The 16,986-nt window shown below is 49.9% G+C and overlaps 1 protein-coding gene across 1 annotated transcript in view; it reads right to left on the bottom strand.

Annotated features, from left to right (window-relative positions):
* Positions 1-2,502, bottom strand: part of Bdh1 (3-hydroxybutyrate dehydrogenase 1) — a 35,802-nt gene extending 33,300 nt beyond the window's left edge. The window contains exon 1 of the mRNA XM_052740546.1: positions 2,282-2,502. The gene's annotated coding sequence lies outside the window, so the exon portion shown is untranslated. The remainder of the gene's footprint in view (positions 1-2,281) is intronic.
* Between the last annotated feature and the right edge of the window lie 14,484 nt (positions 2,503-16,986).

The raw sequence follows: 16,986 nt of genomic DNA, 5'->3' as shown, positions 1-16,986 counted from the left end.
AGCGAATCAAGAGAGTGTTAAGCCAGGCATGGTGGCCCATGCCTTTAATCCCAGCACAAGGGAGGCATACTAGACCTCTTCTCAGATCCATACCTTTTGGCTTTGTTCTGTGACCCACCTAGTTTAACCAGGGCGGTCTGACTGACCACTGCATTGGAACTGTCCATGGGAGCCTGGTGGGGTCATCGGTGAACACACAATTTTAGCCAATGACTCCCCGTCTCCCTGAACCAATAGCAAATAGTTCAGCTGTGAGGGGTGGGGCCCGAGCCCCTCCTCCATCCAGGCCTGACTTGGGAGGAGCTGATTTTGTAGCCTACCTGTGTAGCTATCCACCGCATCTGTGTTCTTACCAGCTCTTACGAAATCATTTGCTATAGCATCGCTCTTAATTTCTGTGCCTCACTTATCCTAGACCTACTTCACACCTAACTGGTACAAATAACACCTCCTCCAAGCTACCCTTTCTAATTGCCTATAGCAAAAATCAGTCTCCCAACAGGGACTGTAACCCCAGCTACTCAGGGAGCTGAGACAGGGGGTCAAGGCCTTCCTGGGCTATATGAAGTCCAAGGTCAGCCTAGGTAACTTAGTGGGACATCATCTCAAAATAACAAAAATCAGGTTGAGGATATAGCTGGGTGGTAAACACTTACCATATCATGCGTTAAGCTCTCGCTTCAACCCTCCTCACAGGAAAAAGCCAGCCAACCAACCAACCAACCAACCAACCAAACCTCTCCCTCTCTTTCCCCAGTCTCCCTCTGGACTTCTGTAATTGCAGTGACCCCGTGGGGATATATTGGAGAGATTTCTGTTCATGACTACTCACAAGCCCTAGCTAACTAACCATCGGTCCCACCTGCACTGTGAGCACCCCACGAACAGGATTCAGGTGGTGAATCACTGACTTCCAGGTTTCCTCTATAAGGATGTGTTGTTTAGAAATCATGAACGACACATGAATGTCTCCGTTCAGCTTCCTTGCCTGCTTAGGGTGTGCATGCCTAGTGCTTCAGGACGAATCTGATGTCGAAAGAAAGGCGTCTGCGGCTGCGTCACAAAGGATCCTGGCAAGAGGAAGCCCTCTGCAACTCTTCCAAGTGGGAACCTCTGGGCTAGACCGTGACTCTGCACCTGCTGACTATGGGCCGACTTTGGCTCACGGGCTGGAAAAACATGCGATGGGTGTTATGCTGCCTCCTCCTCCTCCTCCTGGAAGGGGCAGCCACAGGGGTAAGGCGTCGGAGCCCCACCCAGATGCGCGGGCCCACGCAATCTCGGCGCCCTCCAGCGTGCAATGGGTACGGTGGAGTCGCGCAGGCGCCTCCTCCTCCACGCCGCACCCGACGTCGCTGTGGCCCTCACAGCCAATCCCAGAGCCGCGGTCCCTTCCAGCCGGCAAGAGGGCGGGGACCAAGGGGGCTCGGCCAAAGCCGCGCTCCCATTGGCTGAGGCGGCACCACCTAGACAAAAGCCGCACTGTCCTCCAGACGCTGAGCTGGGGTGGCTTCGGGCCTGGCCCTGCCAGGGCCCCCGCCGCTCTGCCATGCCCAGCCGACCCCCGCGGCGCCGCCACCTTGCCTGGACCCCCTCCTCCCCCTGCACCGAGGCCCATCCGCTCTCTGCTAACCCCTGCTCCGCTCGCGCTCGAGCGGCCTCACCGCTGTCCAGCATCCTTTCGGGGCGCAGCAGGCATGGAGGAGGCGCTGCCAAAACCCCGAGAACAGAGCCTAGTGGAGGCCACAGGATGACCGGGGTGGACGTAGGGCAAGGTCGGGAGATGGTTCGGGACCGCGCAGTGCCTACAGCTGAGGCTGGAAGGCTGGATGAGTGGCTTCGATCCAGGCTCGGTCTTAGACTACGCGAAGTGACCTTGGGCCAGTTCCTTCCATTCCTGGGGCCTCGGTTCCCTTCTGTGAAATTGCGCGGGTAGTGAATGATGAGTGCCAAGGGTTTCACCTAGGGGCCACGAGGCCGCGTGATCAACCCTGGGCCTCCCGTTGCGATAATAAGGGACCTTGTTCCTGGAGGCGCGCACGCAGGAAGAGGGAAGCCAGCAGAGGGTGGCGGGTGCAGACCACGGGGGGCCGAGACAGGGAGATCAATCGTTCCATCTCTGATTCCTCTTTGGCCGAAGGGTTGTCTAGAGGACACGATGTCCCTTCCCCACCCGCATTCCAAGGACCCGGCTCAGGGGCCGCGCCGGGCCAACCCAAACCGAGCAAATGGCGCTGGCGTGCAGCACCCCTGTGGCGGCGATGGAGACCCTCCCTCTTACCCCAAAGCGACCCGGCAGGGGGCTCCGCAGCGAGGGTTGGGCTGGTGGGCTCGTCTCAATCCGGTGCTGTGCAGGTGCTCAGCTTCTGGCTTGGAGTTGGCACCCTGCCCCAGTTTCTCAGGACACTCTCCCGACCCCTAAAAACCGCGGCCTCCTGCTTCTGACACCCGGATGTGCCTTACACACTCCGGTGCGTGCGTTAGAGCTGCGCCGGGCGGGGCCCGACGGCAGACAGCGCGGAGGCGGGGAGAGCTCGGGCGCAGCCTCCTTAGCCCTCCTTAGCCCGGGCTGGCTCTGCTCCAGTCCAGGGTGCCCCTAGTCTCTAGGCACCCCAGAGATAAACTTGCTCTCACCCGTCCATCCCAACCCAAGCCTGGTACAGATCCCTACAGCCATCTGATTCCTTCCTGGACCCTGGGTGGAGCGGGGAGGCAGAAGGTGCGAGAAGGTTTTCAGCCCCCACCCCACCCCCAAACCAGGGGAGAAAGTGCCGCTCCAGGAAGTGAAGAACCCCCCGCAGAGGACAAGACTAGGTCCTTCACGTGTTTGCTGTCTTTAAAGCTCACCGGAGCTGGTGGTTATTTGGTTGACTTTTAAATGCCATTTAACCAAATGACATTGAATTTTTTTTCTCTCCTCCTGAGGTTCTTTAACGTAGTATCGCAGCTTCCCAAGGTTTCACCAATAGGACCCATCTGCGTGTGGTCGGCAGGGATAGATGAACTCTACACACACACACACACACACACACACACACACACCCGCGACCACGAGACACCCGTTTCCAGGATGAGAAACAAGCCGATGGAGCTATGTTTAGATAAGTTACATAAGGACTGAATGCAAAGGGACTAGGAAGGTGAACACCCCAGGGAAGTACCCTGGAGACGGTGGGGGGGGGGGGGGAGTGGAGGGGGCACGAGGCTTTGAGGAAACCTGCTAGCTCCATCCCTGGATCTTGAGGGCTGGGGCTGTGTTCCCTTTTTATGCACCCCCCCACCCCCACCCCCTTGACACTCAGAGCACTGAAGACTGGGTGAATCCTGAAAAAGAGAACGCCTTGGTCTGCTGTGCCCGTTTCACAGACTCAAACCAGAGCGCTTATTTCAGCGACTCCAAAAGGTGCTCAGTAGATGGTGCATAACTCATAACAACAAATCCCTATACTATAAATCAGGCGTGGTTGTCCACGCCTTTAATCCCAGCACTCAGGAGAGAGGGGCAGATCCATAGAGTGAGTTACAGGACAGCCAGGGCTACAACACAGGGAAACGAAACGTAAAAAGAAGGAATAATCATTATAAAATTCTATAATCATTATAGTATAATGTGTCACCAAGTTACACTTTGAGTGTTATGGCATGCTGGAAGAGAGTTAATTTTCCCATCTAGGAGAACCATAGATCTTAACTTGGGGACTTGGGACTCAGAATTATGTATAAAGATTTATAGAAGACTCGATAGAGACCTCTTTGTTGTTACCTCTTTGATGTTACCTCCGACACCCCTAGCAGCTGGTTTCGAAATTTTTCCAGTTTTTTTTTTTTTTTTTTTTTGCTGGTGTAACCCCTGAAGCCCCTGCCTCAGCTGTACTGACCTCCTGGCTTCAGTGTGTCCCTGTCACGGCACTCTGGGACTCCTGCGGCAACCCACTGCTCTCTGACACTGGGAAAGCCTGCACTGTGGAAGAGCCAACACCTTCTGGGTCGTGTCTCTGATCAGTCTTACCCCTCGAGACACAGTCTGCCCCTCATTATCCCCTCAGCAGTACTGAAGCGAGTCTAGTGTACTTCCTGAAATAATGACAATGCCCATGGGGTCAGTGGTAGTGAGCGCCGTGACCGACTCAATAGCACATCCTTTCTCGCTCCATCCTCCCCATTTGACTAAACCAGCCGCACCTGTTCCTGGAGATTCATTAGGGAGCTTTGGAATGATCCCCGTGGTTGACTAGGTGAGTGTCCTGTTTTGCTGTGGTAATGACATGCAAAGCAATCCTCTTCCCAGAGGGAATGCTCTGCCACAGATTCTCAGACCACACGCATGAGTTACTGACCTCAAGAGCCCCCAAGTATTGTTGGTACCCATGGACAGATCACCAGCACAAGGCTACTCTGAGAAGCCTCATCCACCAGGACACTGTCATCTAGTAAGCAGGGCCATCCTGTGCCATCTCTCCTAAGAACTTATAGAAAGGTATGCCTTGAGTTCTTGTTAGACTTCGTGTGCGCAGAGGCCACCTCCATCCCAAGGAAACTGCTTGACTCTCAAAGCTGGGATTTAAAGTAAACAGAAACACAGTGTGGTTCATCTATCTTGTCTATGGAGTGTATTTCCTGTGAGATTTTCTTCTCCCAACTTTATGTATATGTATATATAATATATATATATATATATATATATATATTATATATACATATATGACGGGGTCTCATTGTGTGGTCCTGCCTGACATGGAACGCTCTTTGTAGACCAGACTGGCCTCGAACTCACAGAGATCTGTCTGCCTCTGTCTCCCGAGTGCTGGGATTAAAGGAGCGCACCACCACACCTGGCTCTTCTCCCCTTTTTTTTTTTTTTTTTTTTTTTTTTGGATTTTTCGAGACAGGGTTTCTCTGTGTAGCTTTGCGCCTTTCCTGGAACTCACTTGGTAGTCCAGGCTGGCCTCGAACTCATAGAGATCCTCCTGGCTCTGCCTCCCGAGTGCTGGGATTAAAGGCGTGCGCCACCACCGCCGGGCTTTCTCCCCCTTTTTAAACATTGTTAAAAAAAAAAAAAAAAAAAAAAAAAAAAAAACGGGCTGGAGGGATGGCTCAGTGGTTAAGAGCACCGACCGCTCTTCCAGAGGTCCTGAGTTCAATTCCCAGCAACCACATGGTGGCTCACGACCACTTATAATGAGATCTGGTGCCCTCTTCTGCCCTGCAAGGACACATGCAGGTAAAATACTGTATACACAATATAAATATAAATAAATAAATAAATTAGTAAATCTTTAAAAAACAAACAAACAAAAAAAATACATAGCAGTAAGCCATGTGATTAGTGAAAACATTCTTTCATCACCCCGTTAACCATATAAAGGAAATTCGCTCCCCAAATAAGCTGTCTGTATACACATCCTCTTCACGTTCTGCTTGGGGTGGGGTTTGGGGGTGGGGAGCCAGGTGAAGAAAATGGTAGCTCCGAAGAGGCATTCCAGCCCTTTTCAGGCCTCTTTCAACAGACCGTTCCCAAGCCTGCTAATGAAGAACTGGTTTGCTGGGTTTGAGATTTCATGCCTTCATTTCCCAAATGCCTTGCCCTCGAGGGCATCACTAACAACTCAGAGACAGGCAGGAAATGGTGACTCCCAGGAGAAAGCCGTTGAGTCCGCGAGAGTCAGAAAAAACGGACCGGACCGTGAGCCCCATCTCAGATCACTCTCTCCCCACTACAGTTCTGTCTTCCAGTTTGGGAACTGGAGAAAAGGCTTGGCTGTGAGTCCCAACACATGAAACAGAAACTGTGGGAACCAGGTCACTCTAGACAAGACATGTGCCAAGATTCCATCTCGGTCCTGCACCTCACTGCCCAGACGCAGGGCCTGGGGCCCCGGCTCTTTAGCAGCTGTGCATTTCACCTGAACCCCCAGAGGGCGCTGTTGCAAATAACCAACATAGGTTTGGGAGGGGGGAAAATCTTCGCCATTTAGGGGTTATGAGATGCGTGCATGAGCTGAGTCGTCAGGAGTTCAGCTGTAAGTCGTCTGAAAGAGGGACAGAGACATGCAGTGAGTGTGGAGTGTGGTGCTTAGGAGAAGTTTCACGGAAGAATAAGCTTCCTGAAAAATTCAGAAAAACTGCGACACCTAAGTCCCCTGCTGAATCGGGATCTCATCATCTGGAAAGTCACACTTTGTCCCATGCTGGCCCTTAGTTAATATCCCATGTAGAGACCCACAGGGGTTTCCTAGTGAGAACTTGCTCAGGGTCAGAGAATCTGAGCTTGCTTTACCCAGCACGGTTGCATAAGGGGATGATTTGACCACAGGTGTGGTTACCAGGTGTTTGGAAGGGTCTGCACTTGGCTGTGCGACTTGCTTTGATCTAGCAAGGGGGAGGTCTTTTGCCCCGACCCTTGGCATTGTTATAAAAAGTCCTTTTGAAGAGGCAGAAGGGGCCGTTGGGTTTTGATCTGGGTCCTCCCGAAGCTATCCTGTGTTTCTGTCTTTCTCCTCTTCACTGTCTTTCTGTCTAATATATTCTTATCCCTCTCTCCTCCTCATAGGAACCCTGGGAAAGGTGGGAGCTGGCCTCCCACAATCCCTCCCCTTTCTGGACCCTGACCTACTGCAGACTACACCTGGCCCTGCGTGCCCCTGCTCCCTGCTGGTAGTGGAGAGTGCAGCATCTGGTTGGTGTAGACTAAACCCTGTCCTCAGGCCCCTCCAAGTCCTGCACAGTGTCTGCGATGAGATCTGATGGGGCCAGACAACATGGGTGCCATCTGCTACCCCAGACCTCCCAGACTTACTGTTTTGATGCAATTGGGTTTTTCTTTTAAACTGAAGGCCTGGGAAGAAGGCACCAGAGGACAAAGGCCAAAGCCATGGGAACATGAGTTCAACCCCCCCCGCCCCCCAACCCACATAAAAAGTCAGATGTGGTTGCACATCTGTAATCCCAGCACTCTATCAAGATGGATGACAGAGCCAGGAGAATTTTCCAGAAGCTCATGGACCAGCTAGGCAGAAATATGCTGCTCAGAAACAGAAATGAAACAGTGACCGTGCCTCATGGAGGAGGGCAAGATGCCTGAAAGTTGACCTCTGACCTCTATGCAAGTTAGAAGTATTCAAATGCCTGGACACAGAGAGAGAGAGAGAGAGAGAGAGAGAGAGAGAGAGAGAGAGAGAGAGAGAGAGAGAGAGATTAATTAAAAACAACAACAACAAAAAAACCCCCTTGGCCGGGCAGTGGTGGTGCACTCCTTTAATCCCAGCACTTGTGAGGCAGAGGCAGGCGGATCTCTGTGAGTTCGGGGCCAGCCTGGGCTACAGAGTGAGTTCCAGGACAGACTCCAAAATTACGCAGAGAAACCCTGTCTTGAAAAACCAAAAAAATAAAAAGACCCTTAATCTAAGGAATTTTGTGAGTATCAAGTAGCTTGTTGTACAATTGGTAGTGAAGACAAAAAGCCCGATGAGTCTGTTTCTGAATCAAGGTGTGGGATTCAGCAGGTGGGGTGTTGGGGAGCGACCTTGACAGTTGATCCTTATGTGGCTGTTATCAAAGAGAGCTGGAGGGGACTTCCCATCCCAAGTGAGAGCAAACAGTGTGTGGCTGATGGGTGGTGATTGGGGGCGGGGAGGAGAGAAGGTAGAGTCACGCAAGGTACACACACATCCGCCTCTTTTCTGTCTCAGGTTTGGGTAGCTGGGCTTTTAAAAGGATTTCAGTTGTGGGAATTGAGCCCAAGGCCTTGTGCACATAAGGCATTGATTGCTCTCCCACTGAGATACACCCCCAGTCCTTTCCTGTCTCCTGACAGGCGTTTTGTGGAGTTGGGGGTGAACAGTCTTTAAATCTAAGCAACGACTCTTTTGGAGTCGTTGAATTTTTTTTCTTTCTTTTTTTTTTTTTTAAAGATTTATTTATTTATTATGTATACAGAAGAGGGCACCAGATCTCATTACAGATGATTGTGAGCCACCATGTGGGTGCTGAGAATTGAACTCAGGACCTCTGGAAGAGCAGTCGGTGCTCTTAAGTCTGAGCCATCTCTCCAGCCCCCCCCCCCTTTTTTTTTTTTCCTTGAGTGCTAACTCCAGAGCCCAGGCTGGCCTCGAACCAGCGTTCCTTTGGTCTTAGTCTTGTGAGTGCTGGGGTGACAGGTGTGTGCCATCATGCCGGGCTTTATTGGAATCTTTGAAAAGGCACACGTACAAGCAGATAATACAAACAGTTCCACATCCGAGCCCCTCCAACCACACCCCAAAGAAGCAAACCGTAAAATTCCTTCAGCTCGCAGACACTGAGCTCTTAAGCCCTCAGAATTGTGCAGTTTTTGAAATTCGATAAACCAGTGAGGAGAGCCCGCTTTCAAGGCTACTTAGCATTTTCAATCAACAATAGCAGTTAGTGGTTTCTCGCGGTCCAGCCACTGGGCCAGACCCCTCCTGTGCATCTCACCCCTCCCTGCCACCATCCCGAAAGCAATCTGAAGTCCTTCCTGTTTTACAGCTGGAAGGAGGATGCTGGGTAATGAACTCAGGGCCTTGTACATGCTGAGCACATCCGACTGCTGACCCCCACCTCAACCCTATAATCCCCATTTATGAGGCATTTGGAAGAGAGACTCCTTTCTATAGCAAGTTCAGGCGAGTCTCTGAGGTTGCTTGGTTACATGGAAATGCCTGACGGTGATTCTGATAAAGTAGCCAACTTTGGTACTAACTCAGCATGTTACCTTTTTTCTTCTTCTGAGACAAAATCTCACTGTATAATACAGGCTGCCCTTGAACTCACGATCTTCCTGCTTCAGCCTCTGATTTCAGGAACTACAGGTATATACCACCGTAGCTGGCCCATAGAAACCTTAAATTATAGGACACAGGACATGATTCTCGGTGCTTAAACCTGATTTAATTTTCTGTACGTCTGCGTCTGTTTTTAAAAAGAATATTGAATAGACTACAGTAAAATTTAAAAGCAAATACAAATTTATATGTTTATTTCAGTTATTTTTTTTTTTTTCTAAATGAGTGCACATTCCTCTCCTTTCTGCTGTTGGCACACGAGTTAGAACCTGGTTTTTCCATCTATCAAACTGCAAAGCCCTCGAGCTTTTCTCTTGGAGCTCTAGGACCTCTTTCTAAAAGCCTGTTTATCGTCCCAAACCTTGTTCCCCTCCTCTCCACAGCCCTGAAGGCTCGGGGGCATTTCTCTTACCTTAGCCAGTGGCCAGGCGTCTGCAGCACTACCAGGACCCGGAGCCCTCTCCAGACAGTGAACAAGTGGATGCCCCCAGACTCCCCTAACTTGCCAGCAGGGTCTAATAACCACCCAGGAAAATCTCTTCCAGGCGTAATGTGTTGCCTTCTGATGCTTTACCTGGGAAGGAAAGTTCCCACCCAAGTGTGACAGGAAAGTCACCTACTGATAAAATGCAGTAAGCTTCTGAGTCTGCCTGCTTTTCATCGGATGGGCAAAGTTCAGCTCTGGTGCTGTTTGTTTTAAGCTTAAACTGTCTGTGAATTTCACCCTCTGGCAAGCAGAGGATCAAGGGTAGATACTGCCGCTAAGGCATATACTTAAAAAAAAAAAATATGGCAAAGGACATCTCTGAAACTCACCCTTCCAGACAGGCATCCGTGGACACAAGTTAGCACAGGAGCTAGCCTGAACAGAATGGAAACCAGCCAGGATACCCTGAGCATGACCAGGAAACACAGCCTGAGGAAGAGTTTTAAATGTCTCAGGAGCCTTGCACAGCCTGCCTGGAATTCTGAGAATCCCTTGGTTAAACTCAGTGGGAAATGAAGGTGGATTAAATTAGTGACCCGGGTTGGTCTCTTCAGAAAAAGAAGGTTTGGTCACCTCCCCTGGAGAGACCTGAGACAGAGGACAAGCTTCCCGAGGTCAGAGGGAAGACAGGGCTGGTAGCAGATGATGGTCATTAATGTGACCAGTTGCTGTCTGTAGTTGTCATGAGCATTTACTCCTTGTCTCCTCACAACTGTGTTGTGTGTGTATAGCAATGCCTGGGTTCCCTTCATCCTTTGTCATACTGTAGCATCCGGTGCGTGGACTTGAGTCAACATGTTCTAAGAGTGCATAGCGCTCTTGCAGGGGACCAGAGTTTCGTTCCCAGCATGCATGTCAGGTAACTCACAATGGTCTGTAATGTCAATTTCGGAGGATCTGATGCCCTCTTCCAGCCTCTGAGGGCACTCCCACTTATGTGCCACCCCACTACCTGCCTCTCCCCTACAATTCAAAATAAAAAATAGATCCCGTTGTGGGGGTACACACATTTAATCCCAACACTCAGAAGGCAGAGGCAAGTGGATCTCCGTGAGTTCCAGACCAGCCTGGTCTATATAGTGAGACCGTGTCTCAAAACACCAAAATTTAAATAAATAGCAAGTAAAATCTTAGAAAAGTCTGTGTTGATTTTAGTCCCCTATTAGTTAAGGACTGTTACCAGCTGGCCTCCTCTACAGAGAGGACCTGTTGAGATGTCGCAGGCACGTGATCCAATCCGTAAAATTTCTCCACTGGACTGAGGGTGTAGCTCAGAGGGAGAGGGCTCACCCAGAACATCTGGGGGTGTAGCTCAGAGGGAGAGGGCTCACCCAGAACATCTGGGGGTGTAGCTCAGAGGGAGAGGGCTCACCCAGAACATCTGGGGGTGTAGCTCAGAGGGAGAGGGCTCACCCAGAACATCTGGGGGTGTAGCACAGTGGGAGAGGGCTCACCCAGAACATCTGGGAGTTGAGTTCAGTCTCCAGCAATGGAAAAAAATAAATAAATAAAGCTTCTTGGGCCCAGTGAGATGGCTCAGCAGGTAAGGGCACTTGCCACCAAACATAGCAGGCTGAGCTCAGTCCCTGGGATTCACATAGTGAAAGGAGAGAACTGATTCTCGTAAGCTGTTCTGACCTCAAACATGTACATGAGTGCACACACACACACATACATACACGCACACAAATAAATATATAAATAGCAAATGTTTTCAGTTTCTCCCCTGTATGGGCCATTTCACATTCAAACCATAATATTGGGGCGGGGGGCGGGGGGGGGGGGGGGCGTGGCAGGTACATGGGAAGGCCGTTCTTTTTGTTTGTTTGTTTGTCTGTTTTTGTTTTTCAAGACAGGGTTTCTCTGTGTAGCTTTGCACCTTTCCTGGAACTCACTCTGTAGCCCAGGCTGGCCTTGAACTCACAGAGATCCTCCTGCCTCTGCCTCCCGAGTGCTGGGATTAAAGGGGGGCGTGGCAGGTACATGGGAAGGCCGTTCTTTTTGTTTGTTTGTTTGTCTGTTTTTGTTTTTCAAGACAGGGTTTCTCTGTGTAGCTTTGCACCTTTCCTGGAACTCACTCTGTAGCCCAGGCTGGCCCCGAACTCACAGAGATCCACCTGTCTCTTAATACTGGTAGTTTGATGAGTTTTGTTGTATCATGTGTGTACACATAGTACCTATTTTACATGTTTGGACAACCCTATTAAAATACCCACTCGAAGTGACCTGACTCCCCGACTGGACCCTGAGGCAAATGTGAAAAAGGTTCTTCTCTGGAACTGTCACTCTTTTGGAGAGTGGCGGTGAAGGACCTTATCCCGGGGCCTGAAAGAGGGGCCAAAGGTAGGAGTGCTGGCCTCAGGCCAAGCCCGGATGTGGCAGTGCTTACTTTCCACGCTGCCGTCTGTGCCCTGAAGTCTCTGCGGTCACTGCCCTCCAGGGTCTCACTGCCGTGGAGGGACAAACGCAAGGCCTCGCTGTCGGGCCTGCGTGCTTCCTGTGTGCTGACTCCAAAACGTAACTTTCCCTCTTTCCCTCTTTTCCATCTCCCCTTTCCGGACACTGCTAAAACTCTAAGCCTGCTTGTCCCAACACCCTGGGTTTTCTCTCCCTCCTTCCCCCCTCCCCCTCCCGTTCCTGTCCCTCTCTTTCCTGTCTACCCCCATGAAGCTGCTCACAGGCAGCTCATGTACATGTTTGAGGTCAGAACAGCTTGTGGGAGTCGGTTCTCTCCTTTTACTACGTGGGTCCCAGGGACTGAACTCAGCCTGCTATTTGGTGGCAAGCGCCCTTACCTGCTGAGCCATTTCACTGGGTCCAAGAAATTGATTTTTTTTTCCATAGCTAGAGATTGAACTCAACCCTCCCAACCTCACCCCTGTCTTTGCTTCTCACTCAGAAGGCCTAAGCTCTCTACCTCTTCCCCTGCTGTTTCCACTGTCAAACACCAATAGTGTTGGCCTTGAACTTCCTGCTGAGTCCATCTGAAAATTCTTTCATCTGCAAGATCTCTTTTGTTTTAAAGAGATTTATTTATTATGTATGTATAGTGTTCTGCCTGCAGGCCAGAAGGGGACACCAGATTTCATTATAGATGGTTGTGAGCCACCACCATGTGGGTGCTGGGAATTGAACTCAGGACCTCTGGAAGAACAGCCAATGCTCTTAACCTCTGAGCCATCTCCCCAGCACCTCATCTGCAAGATCTTTCATCTGCAGGAGAGTCTTGTGTCCTCAGTAGCAGGGCAATGGAGAGGGAGCTATCTTCAGGTTGAGGCCAAGGAGTGCCCTCAGCAGAAACAGGTCGCCTTAGAGCCCAAATGCGGAGATGACAGGTCACCTCGTGATCTTGAAAAGAAGTTGAGGTGAGTGATAGAGCTCTGTGGTAGAGCACGTGCTTAGCATGCACTTAAAGTTGTTTGCGTGTGCATGAGAGTGCATGAGTGTGTGTGTGTGTGTGTGTGCGTGCGTGCGTGTGTGTGTGTGTGTGTGTGTGTGTGTGTGTGTACCAGAGTACAACCTTAGGTATTGTTCCTCAGGAACTTTCTACCTTGTGTTTTGAGACAGAGTCTCTCATTGGCCTGGAACTCATCAAGCGGGCTAGACAGGCTGTCCCGTGGTTCCCCAGGTATCCACCTGTCTCTACCTCCCCATTGCTGAGACAAGTGTGCACCGCCCCCATTCAGCTTTTTCACATGGTAGCTGGGGTTCTCTCAGGGCACGGAAAGCACCTTACTGACTGAGCTGTCTCCCCAGACCCCCTCAAAGTTCACATTTACATAAAAGACGAGAGAGGAGCATAATGAAGCCTCAAGCACCTATAACCAAGTCACCAGTCATTAATAATTTGCCACACTTACTTTAGACACATTCAGAGTATATGTGTGTGCATGTATGGAGATAGATGCATATTGCTGAATCGGTTGAAGCTAGTTGCAGAAATGACGCATCATTCTCTCCAGATTCCACTCCGTGAGCATGACTTGCACTTAGTTGGCGTGATTCTTCTGTTTCCTCAGTCTAGACTAACGAGTGTGCCGCTGTATTAGTTTCATTTCTCGTCATTGACAACATACCTTACGGAAGCAACTTCAGACAGGTGGGATCCGCTTTGGCACACAGTTTAGGGGATTTCAGTCCGTCGTGGTGGAGAAGGCCAAGTGGGATTGGCACAGTGGAGTTCGTAGAGGTAGGAACATGGCGCATCCTCCTGTCTTTGTGGGTCAGAAGCAGGGACCTGGGGCTAGAATATTGCCAGGTGTAACAATGCCTAAGGCTGACTCCCCAGGAGCTCCCTTCCTCCAGCCAGGATCCACCTCTTGAAGGTCCCACAGCCTCCCAAAACAGTGCCATGGGCATGTGATGCCCTGAAGTGCATGCTGGCAAAACAAAATGATTCTGTTTTTGAAGCCCCCAAATCTAGGTTTGTCTGATCAGTTCCTCCTGACTGAATATCCAGGTTAGATATGTTGTCTAGGAATACCACCTGCACGGTTCTGAGGTGGAATTGAGCCTGAAGTGGGAGGAAATCTGTGTATCTTTGCTTGGATTTCCCCGCCTGGATATAACCTGTCTTGCCATAGGCCAAGGCAGCTTCTTTATTAACCAGTGGTAGCAACACATATTCACAGCGTACGGAAAGACCATCCCACAACAGACTCCGATATATTTTTAGCTAGCATAAAGAGGGAAAGACAATCTCAAATAAAAAGAATGATTGTGTCCCCTCCCTTTTCTTCAGTCAGCTCTGCATGAGCCATTTTACTCAGAAATCCTTTCCCGCCCTCTCCTCCTGCTCACCAGATGACCTCCCCTTGACTCCAGGCATCCAGCTGCCTGGTCCAGCCCTCAGGAACCAGCACAGCCAGGGATCACAGGGAGGCAGGCAAGGACCAGGTCACCAGGTGGTGGCTGTTGGGACCATCCTCTTGGGCAGCTCAGAAGGGGGCCTTGGGACATAGAGGCAGTCTCTTGAAAAGGTCCCAACTCAGGAGGAGGGTGTCAGCTGTGAGCTGGAAGTGGGCCAGAGCCCAGGCTAGCGGGCAAATTACAAGGAGGGGTTAGTAGAGACACAAGAGTCTGAAGAGAAGCTGGGGACCGCTGTCCTGAATTTTATGTGCCTGTGATGGCATCTGTCTCACTCAAAGCCATGGCAGCTTGACTAGGTGATGGGTGTGTTCCGTTTGTGTGTGTTTGTTTTGAGACAGGATTTCACGTCGCCCATGCTGGATGCAAACTCACTATGTAGCCCAGATGACTTTGGACTTCTGTTTTTCCTGATTTTACCCCTCAACTGCTGGATTATGGTGTGTGCCGTCATGCTCAGCTAAGTGCGTCCTCAAGATGACAAAACCACACCAACAACATGTATCTTTGCAGAGGTCCGCCCAGCCAAACCACCTCTGGGTTACCCCATTTAATACAGTGGCTGGTCACTTCCTGAGGCAGAATGAAGGTTCTAGGAAGCTCTCCTTGCTTTTTTTTTTTTAAATTTATTATTACTTATGTGCACATGCATGTATATGTCTGTATATGTGCACATATCTAAGGTTAGGGCCATCCCCCGGATGCTGGAGTTACAATTGCTTATAACTCCTGATGTGCGTGCTGGGAATTGAACTCAGGTCCTCGGCAAGAACAATGCAAGTTCTTAACCACTGAGCCATCTCTCCGGCCCCCTCTCCTTGCTCCTTTATCCCTACTGTTTCACCAGGTGCAGCAGTCTGTCTTCAGAGCAGGAGGAATGTGGCTAACCTCTCTCAATGTCTTATCCCCTCTCTCTAGTCTCTCGGTCGGATCTGTGCAAGCTGAGATCTTAGCAGGTCAGTTAGGCAAGGGCCAAGGAAAGTGAGAGGCCCTGGGGGTAGTGATCTGGAAACGGAAGAGTACTGGGTTGACTAGCCCAGTCTTCAAGCAGTGGCAGAGCCAGGAGGGCAGTGTGGGAAGATGTAGGCTGTGATGGTCTCAGACGTTTGCTGACACTCAGGGCATGTCAGGTCATCCCCAGAGGGGTTTCCTGGAATCACTGTCTGTTTGCCTCATGATGGGAGACTGAAGGGCATGAGAAATTTGAAAGCTACACTTGAAGAAGACCATATTCTGGCAAGTAGAGGCAGCCTCGAGAGATCACTGCCCTGAATCCCCACAAAATGGCAAAGCTACACCCATGATCAAGAGGCATCCAGCTGGAAGGCAGAGTCAAGTCGCGTCCCAGAGGGTACCAAAGAGAAAGATCACCTCCAGACACTACAGTGATTAGGCCCAAGTCAAGGGAAAAAGTATTAATAAGTCAAAATAACCCTTATAATAGGTCTTTCATTAGTAACCTAGAATATTTGTGATAATTAGCATCAAACTATTAAAATAATCATGGAGTTCAGTAAGTTGGTTGACTGCAAGACAACATTAAAAGCTTTTAAAACACAATGGTAAAGAAATCATACTACAACGGTGGCAAAATGATGAAGGATCTGGAGGTGGAAAACAGGCTTTGCAGAAGGCTCTGTCCCCTGCAGCCATGTGCTGTCAGCCATGGTCAACCCCACTGTGTTCCTCGACATTGCAGGGTTTCCCTCCTGATGCCTGCAGAGTTCCAAAGAGAGCAGAAGCTTTCTGCACTGAGCTCTGGAGACAAAGGATTTGGTTATAAGAGTTCCTCCTTTCAAAGAATTATTCCAGATTTTTCTGCCAGGGTGGTAACTTCGCACACCGTGGGCACTGGTGCCAAGTCCATCTATGGGAGGAGTATAAGGATGGGAACTTCATCCTGAAGCATCCAGGTCCTGGTGTCTTGGCTATGGAAAATGCTGAACCCAACATAAATGGTTCCTAGTTTTTTCGTCTACACTGCCAAGCCTGAGTGGTTGGATGGCAAGCCTGGGCCTTTGGGGAAATGAACCAGGGCAGGAGCATTATGGAAGCCATGAAGCACTTTGGGTCCAGGAACAGCAAGACCAGAAAGAAGGTCACCATTGCTGACCATGGACAGGTCTAATATTTCTGACATGTGTGTGTCTCAACCAGCAGACCATTCCTTCAGGAGAGTACCCTCCACCCCATTTGCTCCCAATACCCCATAACCTCTGACCTCTCATGGCATTTCTTTAGGGTCCGTATTTCCCTCCAAGTCTATCTGGATTGCAGAGTTAAGTTATGATTATACATAAAAACTAAATGAAAAAGAAAACATAGAGTTATTATAATGGAAACTATCTTTATTGAAAGACATGATAGATGGCTTGAAGAATAAGGTGGTATACAGCCCTAGAAAGGAAGCCAACATTATAATAGTTTTTTTTTCCCACCCAATTTATCTAGAATTCAGTGCAACTTGGAGAGATGAGGAAGAGAAACTTGACCAGTTGATTCCAAAGGAAAAAACAAGCAAAATTAAGCAGGGGTGGAAGAAGAAACAGAGTCTGAGAGCCTCGTGGGGAAATGGTGCACTTCAGGCTCAGTGAGAGACCCTGCCTCAAGGGAATACACTGGGGAGTATTAAGGGAGGAGGATACCCAACATCCTCCTCTGAGCTCCACTGATACACACTCCCTATACATCCAAGTGTGCACACATGCATACCACTCGTACATAACACACAGCACACACACACACACACACACACACACACACACACACACTAAACTAGAGAATAATAGAGTGAGATAATCAATATCAACATCTGGCCTACACAGGTACATA

Source organism: Peromyscus californicus, unplaced genomic scaffold (genome assembly GCF_007827085.1).
Source record: "Peromyscus californicus insignis strain IS unplaced genomic scaffold, ASM782708v3 Scaffold_16__1_contigs__length_79575227, whole genome shotgun sequence".
Classification (NCBI taxonomy): domain Eukaryota; kingdom Metazoa; phylum Chordata; class Mammalia; order Rodentia; family Cricetidae; genus Peromyscus; species Peromyscus californicus.
This window is presented reverse-complemented; position numbering and strand designations above follow the sequence as displayed.